At 45.1% G+C, this 12,768-nt stretch overlaps 1 long non-coding RNA gene across 2 annotated transcripts; it reads left to right on the forward strand.

Annotated features, from left to right (window-relative positions):
• Window positions 1-1,467: 1,467 nt before the first annotated feature.
• Window positions 1,468-11,091, forward strand: LOC119844343. Of its 2 annotated transcripts, none has more exons than XR_006276001.1 (4): window positions 1,468-1,684; window positions 6,545-6,724; window positions 7,933-8,012; window positions 9,779-11,091. It is a non-coding gene; the product is annotated as an uncharacterized LOC119844343 (long non-coding RNA). The 2 variants fall into 2 exon arrangements; XR_006276002.1 differs by having other exon boundaries at window positions 6,550-6,724.
• Window positions 11,092-12,768: the final 1,677 nt, after the last annotated feature.

Raw genomic sequence — 12,768 nt, forward strand, 5'->3', positions numbered from 1 at the left:
TCACCCAAACACCAACCAACCAACCACCATGCTAAGGTTGTTCTAGTGCATAATTAGGCTTGGATGAATCACATTTTTATTGGTTAAACGTCAATTTCACAGTACACAAACCAATGAAAATACTTTGATCGATAATCATTGAAATTTACTAATAGGCAAAGTAAAAAAAATGCAATTTGTGAACATATTAGAGTTCGATTTATAGCTATTGCCCTCATACCTTCCATCACCTTCAACTTCCCATCCCTGCCTGACACTAAGACCCACTTCCTGATCCACCTCAGCAACGTTTACCACCTCCCAGTCGTTTTCACAATGTTGGTAGAAACCCCATCATAGTGGGACCTTGGGTCTCTAGTTTGTTAAGGTAGCTGGAATTCTGTAGCCCTTAGGATAGGGTCTTCTGGCTTACCACCTCATAATCCTAAGAAGGACCTCAGAACTAAGCTCCACATCATACTTGCTTAGTTGGGCCATCAACATGGTGAACAAACCAATCTCTAATATGCAAGGATTTAGATCAGTAATTCAAAGGAACATTAAACTACAGTAGCATGAAGCAAATATCGGAGATTATATTAGAACAGTGGTGATCACTCAGCAATAGAAGAGACTGTATGAATGTTCAGGGGAGGTAGGACAGGACAATATATGGGGTAACTATCACTGAAAGCAAAAATCACTCCATTTGTCAAATATTGAATAGTGTTTTGACTGCTTGAGAAAAACCACAACCTTCTGGCACTCTAAATTCAATTATCTGATTTATGGGAGGCCTGGCAAAAAAACCCAGCTTGGTGTAGAGTTTCAATTGAAAATAAATGAAACATTAAAAAAATAATCCTATCTAAACATACCTCGCCTGCATTTAATGGTAGATGGATATTCACAGCCTGTGATCTCCACCCCACCAGACTACCTCCGTCTGGCATAATATCTCAGAGTCTAGGGACCGGGAGTGACACATATGAACAGTTGTTCTATTGATTTTAATTCTAAGATGAGCTCTTGGTTACATACCAGCTCTTACTGTAATATTAATTACAGGCTCCCTCTGCTCTGACCCCACCGTGTCATTTGTTATCAAAATTCAACCACACAAGTGACTGTCACCAGGAATCCATTTTTCATTCACACAAGTGACCAGCCTGTGGTAAGTGTCTCCAGGTTCTGGATGACATTCAGTTAAACACTACCTAGTAGATCATAAATCATTGCCAGGGCATAGAACCCGTCTGCCAAGCAGCAGGGAGCTAATCTCTTGTCTGCAGGTTTTTAATTGAGTAAAACAAACAATGCTGAAACCCTCTGTAGATGCGCTTGAGCCCTTCCACTGGATTAGAATGAGCAGGAGCTGCACACCATTTGAGGATAATGCTCTGTCCGATGAGGGAGAGTGGGAGCTGTGATACAGAAGGGCCAAGGAGCTGTCTTAATGGGATCTGGGAAGTGGGCAGGCTTCAAGGAGCAATGGGAGAGTGCTAGATATACAAAATCAAGGCTAATTAAGGTGTGGTTCCCTGTAGACTAGGGAAGGTGGCTGCAGGTTAATTGGAGCACCTGCAGTCAATTAAGGCCCTGTTAGGAACATAATAAAACCCCCTGTGTCAGGCAGACAAAGGAGGAGGAGGAAGGACTGGAACTTGGAGGAGTGTTAAGAGCTTTGGCAGACCTGAGAATTGGAGTAAGTGAGACCTTGCCTAATGAGACAGGGAAACTCCCTTCCCCCCAGCATCTAAGGGTGAGGGTAAGAAACCCACAGGGGTTGAGAGGGGCTGGGACTCAGAGTGAGGTGCAAACCCAGACCCCTCTCCTGCTTCCCTCCTCTACCATCTTCCTGGGCTAGTAGTGGAGTCCTTGGCACCCAAGAGCAGGGATAAAGGGTGGAATCTTAGCTCCCTGTCAAGAAAAGTGCAGGACCCACCAAACTAAAATTGGACACAGAGCAATGGACAGGGGTGTTGAAGTGATCCTCTGCTTTCTGCCCCCTGAAGAAGCAACAGATTGTATTTCTCCTGCCCAGTTCCCAAAGTAGCTTAAGGTGATCTATCTTTGATGTCTGATTCCTCAGTCTCTCTTCCCACTCCCCTCTTGAGCCCCATAGCCTCAAGTCCCCATGGAAATATAGCCTATACTGTTTTCAAGGCATTATGCAGTAATTAGTATTGCACTCTTTCCTTTCTCAACTGCACTATTGCCCAGAAGAGCAGGAACTGGATGGAGGGAGTGTGTGGAGGGGGCAGACTGCCTAAGGGAGTTTGGCCCCTAACTCCTATTGAGAAAAATCTGTGGGCATTGGGTTGGTGCCTAGCTCCCTTGAGTGCTTCTGAAGACCCCAGCCTAGATTCCTGCACCTGTTTGGGCACTTCAAGCCTCAGAAACAAAATGGCAGCTGGCCCACACAAATCATAGCTGAGCTTGACAGATTTTTAGGTCAGCAGAGGTCTTTATATGTATCAGATGGAATTAAATCCTGGATAAGCAAGTCCAGAGGTGTCAGAGCTATGGCATGTGGCATAAATTAAGCACTTGTTGAACCCTCTTGTATCTGTGTAGTCATAGGTCCCAGTTCAGCAAAGCAATCAAGCACACAAGTCTAACCCTATTCAGGTAAGCACATGCTTAACTTTAAGCATATCTGCTCCATTGTCTTCAACAATGCTTGAGTGCTTAGGTGAATACAGATGGACTGAAGCATTTTTCAAATGGGTCTGAACAATCCTTAGTCAATTGTCCCCAAAACTCAGATGTGTTCAAAAATGTAAATTTGGACCTTGGGCCCATTGCTGCTTTATTCTCAATGTTGATTTCATTGTTTTTAGTATTTCATCTTAGCACTCTGGAGAGACATTACTTTTTCTTTTTTCCATCATTTTCCATTTGGTCAACACTGATTGCTTTTCCTTCCTGCATTTCTTATTATGGTTCTGGTTGATTTACTTCCTTGTTGTATACAAGCCTCATCAGTGATGTTAGCAACAGGTTGTCAGCACCAGCTGTGAGAAAAAGTGTGAGAGCATGAGTGTGCGTGTAAGACTTGTGTTCTGTTGCAGTCAGGTCTTGCAAAGCTTTAGGGCATATGCTCAACTTTACTCACATGAATAGTCCCCCTGAAGTCAATGGGTGGGGTTTTCAAAAGCACCTTTGTAACTGGGCATGTCTACATGGGATGTCAGTGCTTGGCAAGCCAGGGTGCAAATCCAGAGCACAGCACCTTGCAGTAATGTCATATGTGGACATTGCACGTTGGGCTTAGTGCACTGAAGCAACATCCACATGTGGACATCACTGTGTAGCAAGCTGGTGTGCTGGATAGATTCACATCGTGGCTTGCTGCCAATCAGGTACCACTTAGACAAGACTAGAAGCACAATTCCCAGTGGGACGACTCATATGGATCAAGTCTAGCACATGCTTAAGAGTTTGCCAGATACGGTCATAGGTAGCTTCCTCAGCATAACAGACTGGAGGTGCTGTAAAAGTAGCATCTATTTTGCCTTTTCATATTGATAACTGTGGATTTGGAGGGGGAACCCTGATCTTTGGATCCATAAGAAAATACCTCACCAGAGAAGCTTCCATTTTAAGGAAAGGGAAATATGACGTGGGTTTTATTTTAAGCTTTGAAACCCCTGTTCAAGAATGTGTATCACAGATCCTTTCTATGATCTAACTACAGTGAATGGAATGATGTTTAATAACAGGATGTAATGGGATATATTGTCCCATTTTAACGTGCTGTCAGATAACAAATAAGTCAATTGACATAATTGCAGTAAATAAGGAGAAATCTCAATATTTCAAGATGAATTATGTAACTTGCATAATTGTCTAAAAATGGCATGTCACTACTAAGCGTGCTCCTCTGACCCTACCCTATGCCTTCCTCCTCCCCATTCAGCAGCAACTTGTTTCTAGACATTTTCATAGGTGACTAGAAATTTCTCATGGGTTTGTCTGAGACATTTAATGTTTACATGGGAGTTGTTGGCTTGATTCATTCCTTTGTAGGAAAGCAGCAGCTGTACAACCCAGGATTGGCCTTATTCATTTCATTAGGCTGCTGTGTTGCTTCAGCTAAGGCTGTCCAAAGTGGGAGGTCGGCACACTCAAAGATGAAGAATGTGAGCTGTCACTCAAGTCTTCTCCTTTAGGACAACATAACTGTAGTTTATAGGAACTGGTTAGTAACCCTACAGAGACAGTAATTCTAATGCATTTGTACTTTATGTGCTCTTATAATAAAAGGGGAGGAATACAAAGTACCAGAATTGGATAGTGTCCTTAAATAGTTTGCGATGCCTCCAATGGTGCTCACTGAGTTCTGGGTTTTGGAAACCAGTCAGAGCAGCAGTGTTAGAGGTGGCTGAGAGTTTCCCATTGGAATGTATTTTCACTGGAAAATACCCTTCTTGTGGGGGGGAGGGGAATCAAAATTTTTCCTGGAAAAAATTTCAATTTTGCAAAAATAAATGCATAGATTTTTCCATCAAAAGGGCCACTCCCTGGCTCCCTTCCTGGGAGGTGCTTGCCAATTTCACTTTTGGCAGGTGGGGAGGAGACTGGGAGGCTGAGTGCTCCTGTTGCAAACCCTGAGCAGCTGGGTTGAGGGAGGCAAGTAGCTGGGGTACTCATCCTTCCAAAGCCTGTGGGGAAGGCTCTGGTTGATTTCACTTTGTGCTTGCAGGGAGAAAGTGAAATTGACAGGAGCCTTCCAGGTGGGCAGCCAGGTAATGTTCCTGAAATTGAATTTTTCAGCATTTTTATCCTATGGGGAGAAAATGTGTCCAAGTTTTTATTTTTCATCCCAAATCAGGACCACCCTCCCCACCCACCCCCACACCAAAAAACCCACCTCAGTTTTCTACAGCCTGTAAATTCCATTTTCTGGCCAGCTTTAAAATATATAGGTAGGCTATGACCATTGTGCATAGTTAGTAATCGCCGTTAGTGGGCCCCACTGTGCCTGCAGTTGCTTCCTACTACCTTTGGTGTGTAAAGAGCACAAGCCATGGCAATGAAGTTCTGGCCTCAGCCCTGACTATCTCTTGTCCCCGCTGCACATCTGTGTTCATGTTCTGCTCTTGTGCCCTTCAAAGTCAAGGAGTTGGGGGCACAGACTGAAAGCAGACTTCAACAGATATATGCAGTGTTGGACCTGGAGTAGGGATCAGAAAAACAGAATATCAGTCTTGCTCTTGTTCGTTAACTTGTTACTGGTCATGATTTTCCAGACTCCTCTTACCTGTGGGGCAGAGCATTCTCCAGTGGAAAAGGGAAGCAATATGGACTGATTGTTAGAAGCTAGAATTGAGAGTTGGGCAGAGGGGATTTTATTTCCAGCTCTGCCAGAAGTCGTGCAGCCTATAGCAAGCAACACAGGGTCAGATCCATAGCCCGTAAAATCAACAGACTCCCCTTGACCTCAAAACAGCCTTTTATCTCACTGGATGAAATTCACCTGCCCTACCTGTAGGAGGCCAGATCAAAGGTCTGTATTGCTTTAGGCCTATTTTGAGGGCTGAAGTTGGACTAAATAGGGATGATCTTTGGGGGCTTGCCCTTTGCACAAAGGTGAATTTCACCCTGTGCACCTGATAACTCACTGTACAGGTGTGTTTAATTGCCTTCCAGTGACTGGAACACAAAGGGGTAAATAGCCTGCCTATATCTAACAAGCTAATGATGTTGGTCTTTTAGCTCAAGTAGCAGAGTGTCATGCTTTCAGTCAAAAGTCCAGGGTGCAATCCCTGTTTGACCAAGACAGGGTTTGTTAGAATTCACTTCCCTGCCTATAAAATGAGGACACTGTGGGCTTGTCTACACTACTGCTTAAGTCAATGTAATATACATCGTACAGCAGTATGAAAAAGCTACCACCCTTAACAATGTAAGATACATTGACTTAGTGTGGTGTAGACCACACTTTATGCCAGCAGGAGATGCTCTCCTGTCTACATAGTCTCTGCCTCTTCCATCTCTGAGAGGCTTTGGGATCCTCAGACTGAAAACAAGCAAAACACTATTAAGCACTGTTTCAAAAGCAAGATGCCAGATTAATTGCCAGGAACACCCTAAGCTGTCCCGAGGGGTGGTACAGCTCTCTGCCCTGTACAGTTGTCAGACAGCCCAGTGGCCCCTTTCCATCTCCACATCTCCTCCCTTTCTTTCCCCTAGTAATACCACAGCTCCATCTCATTCAGTTAGCAATGTAGGGAAAGCTGCATTAGCAGCCTCTGTTCATTTTACCGGTCACATCTGAAAATCGCGAGAGAACTCCAGCCAGCTGCTGAAGTGCACAATTCGTTCTTAGCTACAGTCTAGTAATTGAAAACTGTCATTCTGCAGGAAAATGGCAACACAGCATAAAAGCTGGAGCAGGCAGGAGTTTCACACTGCATCTTGAGATTTTTAACTAGTTTCTGCCAAACTTCTCCCTCTTGATTCTGGTAGCTTGCCTGCTATTTACCAGCCCCTAGGGAAATTACCTTAGTTATTTATTTGAAATGCTTTGGTTGATTCCCCCCCACACTATTTTCCCAAGCCTAGGGTTAAAAGTGTGATGGGGAGTTTGAAGCTGAGGAATTTGGACCAGTCTGAAATTCCCAAGCCCCTGATCATTTGTTTCTAAGCACAAAGGCAGGAGAATTTTCGACCTACTACAAGCTATGAAATGGGCTTCAGTTATACAGATCGACTTGGTTTTACAGTTCAGGTGGTGAAGGTTGGTAGAACCACGTCAGTGTAATAAACTTGTGGAAGTTGGAGTTCAGTGCTGTGATTGTACTAGGCACACTCCTCCTGCCCTTGTCATGGAAAACATTACCCATTCCTGCTATGACTAAACACAGTAGCTAGCTGATCATTGCTGAGGGTCTCCCCACTCTCCCAGAGGAAACCCACACCTGCTGTAGAACTTCTGTTGGGGCAAAGAGAAATAGATTCTCGTGTTCATCCAGTACTGAAAATCCAAACTCATTCCCAGAAACAGGCCCCAGCTCTGCCCTCCCTGGAGATCAGAATGAATTAACATTGGTTCATTCTGTCCTTGGCTTCCTTCAGCACAACCCCTTCACTGGAATAGCCTACTAAAACTTCCTTTAAATAAAAAAAAATAAATAACCCAAGACTTGGAAGGATTTAGGCATCAATTCTTTTCTATAAGGCACACCATATTTTGCGATGTCATTTCTCACAAGGGGGGGAGAGGAGAGACAGATTGTGCCAATATTTGGATGACAAACCCCAGGAACACCTAGATGCCCTAAGTAAAAGTTTGGTCACTCTGGAGGTGGCACTTTTCACTCTAACTCAGAGTTGCAGCAGAAATACCTTCCGTGTACAGCATCTAGGAGTGTGGGGTATTGGGGGCTGGGTGGAGTTGCACTGGCTTTACACTGGCACACATCTGACTTGCCATGTTCATTCCAAGCAGGCTAGATGTTGAATCTAAGCTGCCACATTTTTTTCTCTTCTCCCCTTCTTTCCATTTCCTCACCCATACAGCCTCCCACCCCCCTTGCCTTAATCAAAACATGCATGTCTGAACAGTATAAAGGAAGCCCTGGCTGGGAATGGCAGGCTGCCTCCTGCAGTATCATTCACGGTGAAGATCTGTGGCTGGGTGAAGTGACAGCTCTTCCCCTAAGATACAGAAAAAGCCCACACCTCTTACTCAGCGTGGATCAGAGAGATGGATCTGCAGTATATTGGTGCTTTGAAGCCTCCTTCTCTGGAGAAATAAAGGGTTCCCAACCTGTCTGCTAAACTGTTCTCTCAACCACCTCCCCTGTTCTTTGTACCATGGTTCCTCTGTCACTGTCAGAGAAAGGGCAGTGGGGCTGGTGATGGCACATGCAAGTGTAGTTTCTCTTTTGTAGACAGCGCCTTCCCTTTTCTGCCAAAACAAGTGGCCCTTTATTTCGCTAACAGGAGAGTAAACGACACGTAATTAGGGAGAATGAGTGGAGATGAAGGGAAAGGCTCTGGCTGGAATCTCCAAGGAACGGAAGGTGATGCATTGTGACAGATGCCTCTTGTTATGTTTAAACACTAGGCAGTTTCCCTTTCTACATTTCCCAAACCTGTTTGCATGCTCCCAAGGTGTGTGCACGTGTGCACAGTTGTGTGGGGGAGGGAGGAGGGATAGCTTTTTTTCTGGAGATGCACCTGGAGATGCACCACTCCGTCACCTCCTCTCCACTTTAAACAGGGAACATAGGGTCTGGCCCGCTGCTCCTGTCTAAAAAGTGGCCTCTTTCCCTGTTAGTTCTCACTCCTGGTCCACCACTGTACTGGGACATCCAGCAAATGGTGTGTGGGGAGTTTTATCCACTGCACTGTGGCCTCTGGCTCAGTTGCCTTTGGGATAAGCCATAGTTCCATTATGGTATTTTACCCCGTGACTTGCTCCAGAGCTGTATGAAGATGTGGCTCTGAGCAGGCTCAGCCTCCTTTGGAATAAACCAAAGCTGCCTGGCGGCGTTCGATGCCGTGGCTGCATGAGAAGCTGATTCCTCTTTGGGATGAGTCTTGGCAGCATCACGGTGTTCAACTGGGACTCCACAGTAAGGGGAGGGAGCAGTGTAAGCCCAGGCTTCTCATGTATGCTGCCTCAGGAAGGCTGCCCTTGACTGCAAGTGCCAGCTTAGTCCACCCTATGCCTTCTTTCACTAGTTTTATGGGCATCAGGAACGGTGACCCTCACAAAAGGAGGGGATGCATGCATGTGTTCCACAGTTCCAGCTCCCTTCTCCTCTGTCACTTTGTTCCTGCCTCCCTAATGTGGGACTTTATCCACCTTGGCATTGATCATTTGAGGGCTTTCCTCAGTCTCTTCTGAGGAGGATTTATTATTCTTCAACCTAGAAGGGAACATTTTATGAGTGCCTGGTGCCCCATCGTCAGCTCCTAACAATTTCCATCTTCCTGTGATGTGGAGTAGCTCCTTTGTGACGCCTTAACTTCTGACAGGTTTCAGAGTAGCAGCCGTGTTAGTCTGTATTCGAAAAAGAAAAGGAGGACTTGTGGCACCTTAGAGACTAACAAATTTATTTGAGCATAAGCTTTCGTGAGCTACAGCTCACTTCATCGGATGCATTTGCATCCGATGAAGTGAGCTGTAGCTCACGAAAGCTTATGCTCAAATTTGTTAGTCTTTAAGGTGCCACAAGTACTCCTTTTCTTAACTTCTTAGCGAGTCTTCCTTAGCAATGAATGTGGAGCACTGGGCTCAGGATGTCACTTGCAGTGAGCAACAACTTTTTTTGAACCTGGTAACTTATGAACAATGCTCCATGCACATATATGCCCGTCTATGTATACATAGACATACATACAGATATTTTTCTGTGCAGTACTCCTCTGATAGACAGCAGTAGCTTCTAGCCACCTCCAGAGAGGCTTGAGATTTTTGGGACTGCTTCTTTCTGCTTTCCCTTTTCTTAATAATAGGCCTGTGAATTAGCTTCTAGTGCTGCCACTGCTGCCTGCTTCAGATTCAATGGTGAATTTGCCCAATTTGCAACAGGGCTTGACTTGTTCCACATCCTGGTCTCACTTGAGTTCTAGCACACAGGAGTAAGAGGAATGCAAAGTCTATTGCTGAGAAAGCAACTGTCTTCTCTTTTCACCTCCCTCTGCCCTTCAGCTTTTGAGAATGCTGGGAAGAAGCCCACAGGGCTGATAAAAGCCAAAAATGTCCATTGTGGGTGGCATTTTAAAGCAGATCGCAGCATTCAAATTAAAGAGCATTAATTACTACTATTATTTTTAGCAGAACATATTGCAAGCAGCAGGATCCTAAGCAGCCTGAGCCCTATTGACGATGCGAGCCCTCATAGGTGCAGTTGGAAAGCAGCAGGGAATAGAGGGAAGAGTGAAAGACCTAGTCCTGAGAGTACATCACTGCCAAAATATTGGGTACCACTGTGCAACTCTTCTGTGCAACGACCCAGTCACCATTCCTTTGGGATAAATGTTTGAATTATGAATGAAAGGGTAAATGTACATATCTCTGCCAATAGAAAAGAGATCAGACCATGGCTCCAAACTGCCTCTTGCTTCGATTGGTCTCTTCCCCCCCCACCCCCAACTGTGAAGTTTTGCGGCTGCCTGGTGTTAGTGAGAAGAATCAGCCTTTGTATTTTAATCTCTAATACTGCATGAGAGTCACCACAATGTTTATTATGATTATTATAGGAGCTCCCAACTAAGCTGGGATCTGTTGAGCTGTACAAACACAGTCCCTGCCCCCCAAAAGTTGACAATCTAAATAGAAACAATAGACTGTGGGTGGGGGGGGAAAGGAAGAATTATTCTCCCCATTTTCAGGACAGGAACTAAGGCAGAGAGATTAATGGTGGGATTTTCAAAAAAAAAAAAAAATGCTGAAGGCTTTGGAGCCCAAGCGCTATTGACTTTCAATGTGTCTTGTGTTCCTCAGTCACCCAGGCACTTCTGGGAAGATCACAGAGGGAGTTTATAACAGAGCTGGTAACTGAATTTAGATCTTTAGGCCAATGCCTTAACCACTGGACAAAAACCTTTCTGTCCAAGGCCCGGATTCGGTAAAGCTCTTGAGTTTGTTGGGAACTAGGCATGGGTTTAAAAACATGTGTTCAAGCACCTTTCTAAATAGGGAAATACATGCTCATAAAAGGTAAAGTAATTGCTTCAGTGCTTTGCTGAACAGGGACTTAAGATTGTTGGCAGAGCTAGTGAAATAATGGGGGGGGAAGTATACCTGAAAAATGTTAAGGATTTCATGTTCACTCATCAAAACCTAGAGTGATGCCTACTAAATAAATTTTAAAAAATCATTGAATACGTTTATCTAATCAAACCCCACAAAAGTCAGCATGTAATATATATAGTCATCAAATTCTATTCAACCAGCTCTAATGGTTGGATACAACTGAGTTTTTTTTTTTTCATCTAATTTTCCAAGCAGGAAGGCTGCCAAAGAAACAAAACCAAAAAAAAAAAGTAAATGATGCTGTTAGAATGTAGGGAGTTTTCAGCCCCAAATATCTGAATGATACATACATGGCCACTTAGCATCTCTCACACCCTAGAAGAGCTGCCTCAGCTACCCTCTTGGGGTAAGTCTTCAAGATGAGTTTGGGGGCAGGGGGCACATGTAGTTGGCAAAGACACTGAGCACCCCGCGTTGGGCTCATTAAGAAGGATGGATCGGAGACGGCAGCTCTTCTGTGCTGAGCTATTGAAAGTGAAATGGGATAATTGCCACAGTTACAACGAGCCTGATCAAGCTGAGAGAAACAAGTTTCAAATTGTACCAATCAGCCCTAATCCGAAGGAGTTATTAACAGAGCTCTACCCTGGTGAGACCACATCTGCTAACTCAAGATAATGATTTATATCACTGTTTATGAAAGTTCCAATTTATCCTAATTCAATAAGTGAAAGGCAGCAGGCTCAGAGGAAGTCAGAGGCAAGGACAGTCTGAGCCCCTCAGCAGCTCCTTGCCCTGATACCTTCACAGGGTTTCAGCCATGGAATGAAGGAAGAGTGCATGGGGTAAAAATCTAAGGGGTTAGAGACTCAAAGATCTGCCATAGGACCTGGTCTGGGCTCTTAAGTGTAACCTGGGCCTCCTTCGTGTAGCACTCTGGTCCCCCTCAAGTGATGGCTTCAGATGGATGAGCTAGCTACAGCCTTGGTTAAAAAGCGCACGTCTTTTAGCTCCGGCAGCAGAAGCTCATGCATTAAGCTCAAGAGATCCCATGTTTGATCCCTGCTGCTGATGACCCACACAAGGCTGTCAGGGTTTCAGTAGCATCAGCTCCTAAAAGGGGGAAAAAAAAAGTTATCTTCTGTTGGTGATGGGGAGTAGGCACTGGACTGAGAGTCAGAGGAGATGGATTCTAATACTGGTTGTGCCATGAGCTTCCTGTGATACCTTGGGCAAAGTTCTCTTAACCACCGTGTGCCTCAGTTTCCCCATTTGTAAAATGGAGATACTCCTTTCCCTTTTTGAGGCTAAAACAGCAGTTCTCAACCAATGGCCCATGGGCCGCATGAGGCCCAATTCTGCAGCTGTGTGCTAAAGGCCCCACGTGCCAGGGTCTGGGGTCCCCATACAACAGGGTCCAGGATCAGGATCCATGCCAACCACCCTGCACCCAGAGCTCTGCTCCTGGCCCTGCTCTGTGGAGGGGTCTCTGGGTGGAGGGCATAAGGGTTCTGTGTGTGTGAGAGGGGGCCGCTAGGTGGGATGCACTGTGGTTGTCAACCTCCAGCCCAGGTAACACTTTGTAGGCCACATGTGGCCCACAACGATAAATAGGTTGAGAACCATTGGGCTAAAACTTAGCATTTGTTTAGCAGTTTAAGATCCTCCAATGGAAGATGCCATAAAAGTACCTAATGGTATATTTTGGATCATGGATCATGTTTTATATTTATATAGCACAGTGATGGAGGATGCTGTCCTCTGAGGGTCCAGGGTGTGCAAGGGTAGGCCCAAGGAAGCAAGCCAGAGAGGGTGGTAGGCTGGGAAAGAAAGCGACAATGACTGAGCTGGGACTTGCTAGTCTTAAAGCAAAGCAGCTTGGGGTGGATACACCACATAGGAAAGCAGCTGCTAGGGCCACAGAGTGGGGTAAACAATCCTGAACGCTGGTCCTGGAGAGGGTTGGTTGGGTGCAGCCACAAATAAATTAATGTTCAGCCTTTGAGGAGTCATTTTATGTGAGACAGCACCCACAGACTGTGGCTGGTTTACTCTGACAGAGAAGGCCTTAC

This window comes from Dermochelys coriacea, chromosome 16 (genome assembly GCF_009764565.3).
Source record: "Dermochelys coriacea isolate rDerCor1 chromosome 16, rDerCor1.pri.v4, whole genome shotgun sequence".
In the NCBI taxonomy this organism is placed as follows: domain Eukaryota; kingdom Metazoa; phylum Chordata; order Testudines; family Dermochelyidae; genus Dermochelys; species Dermochelys coriacea.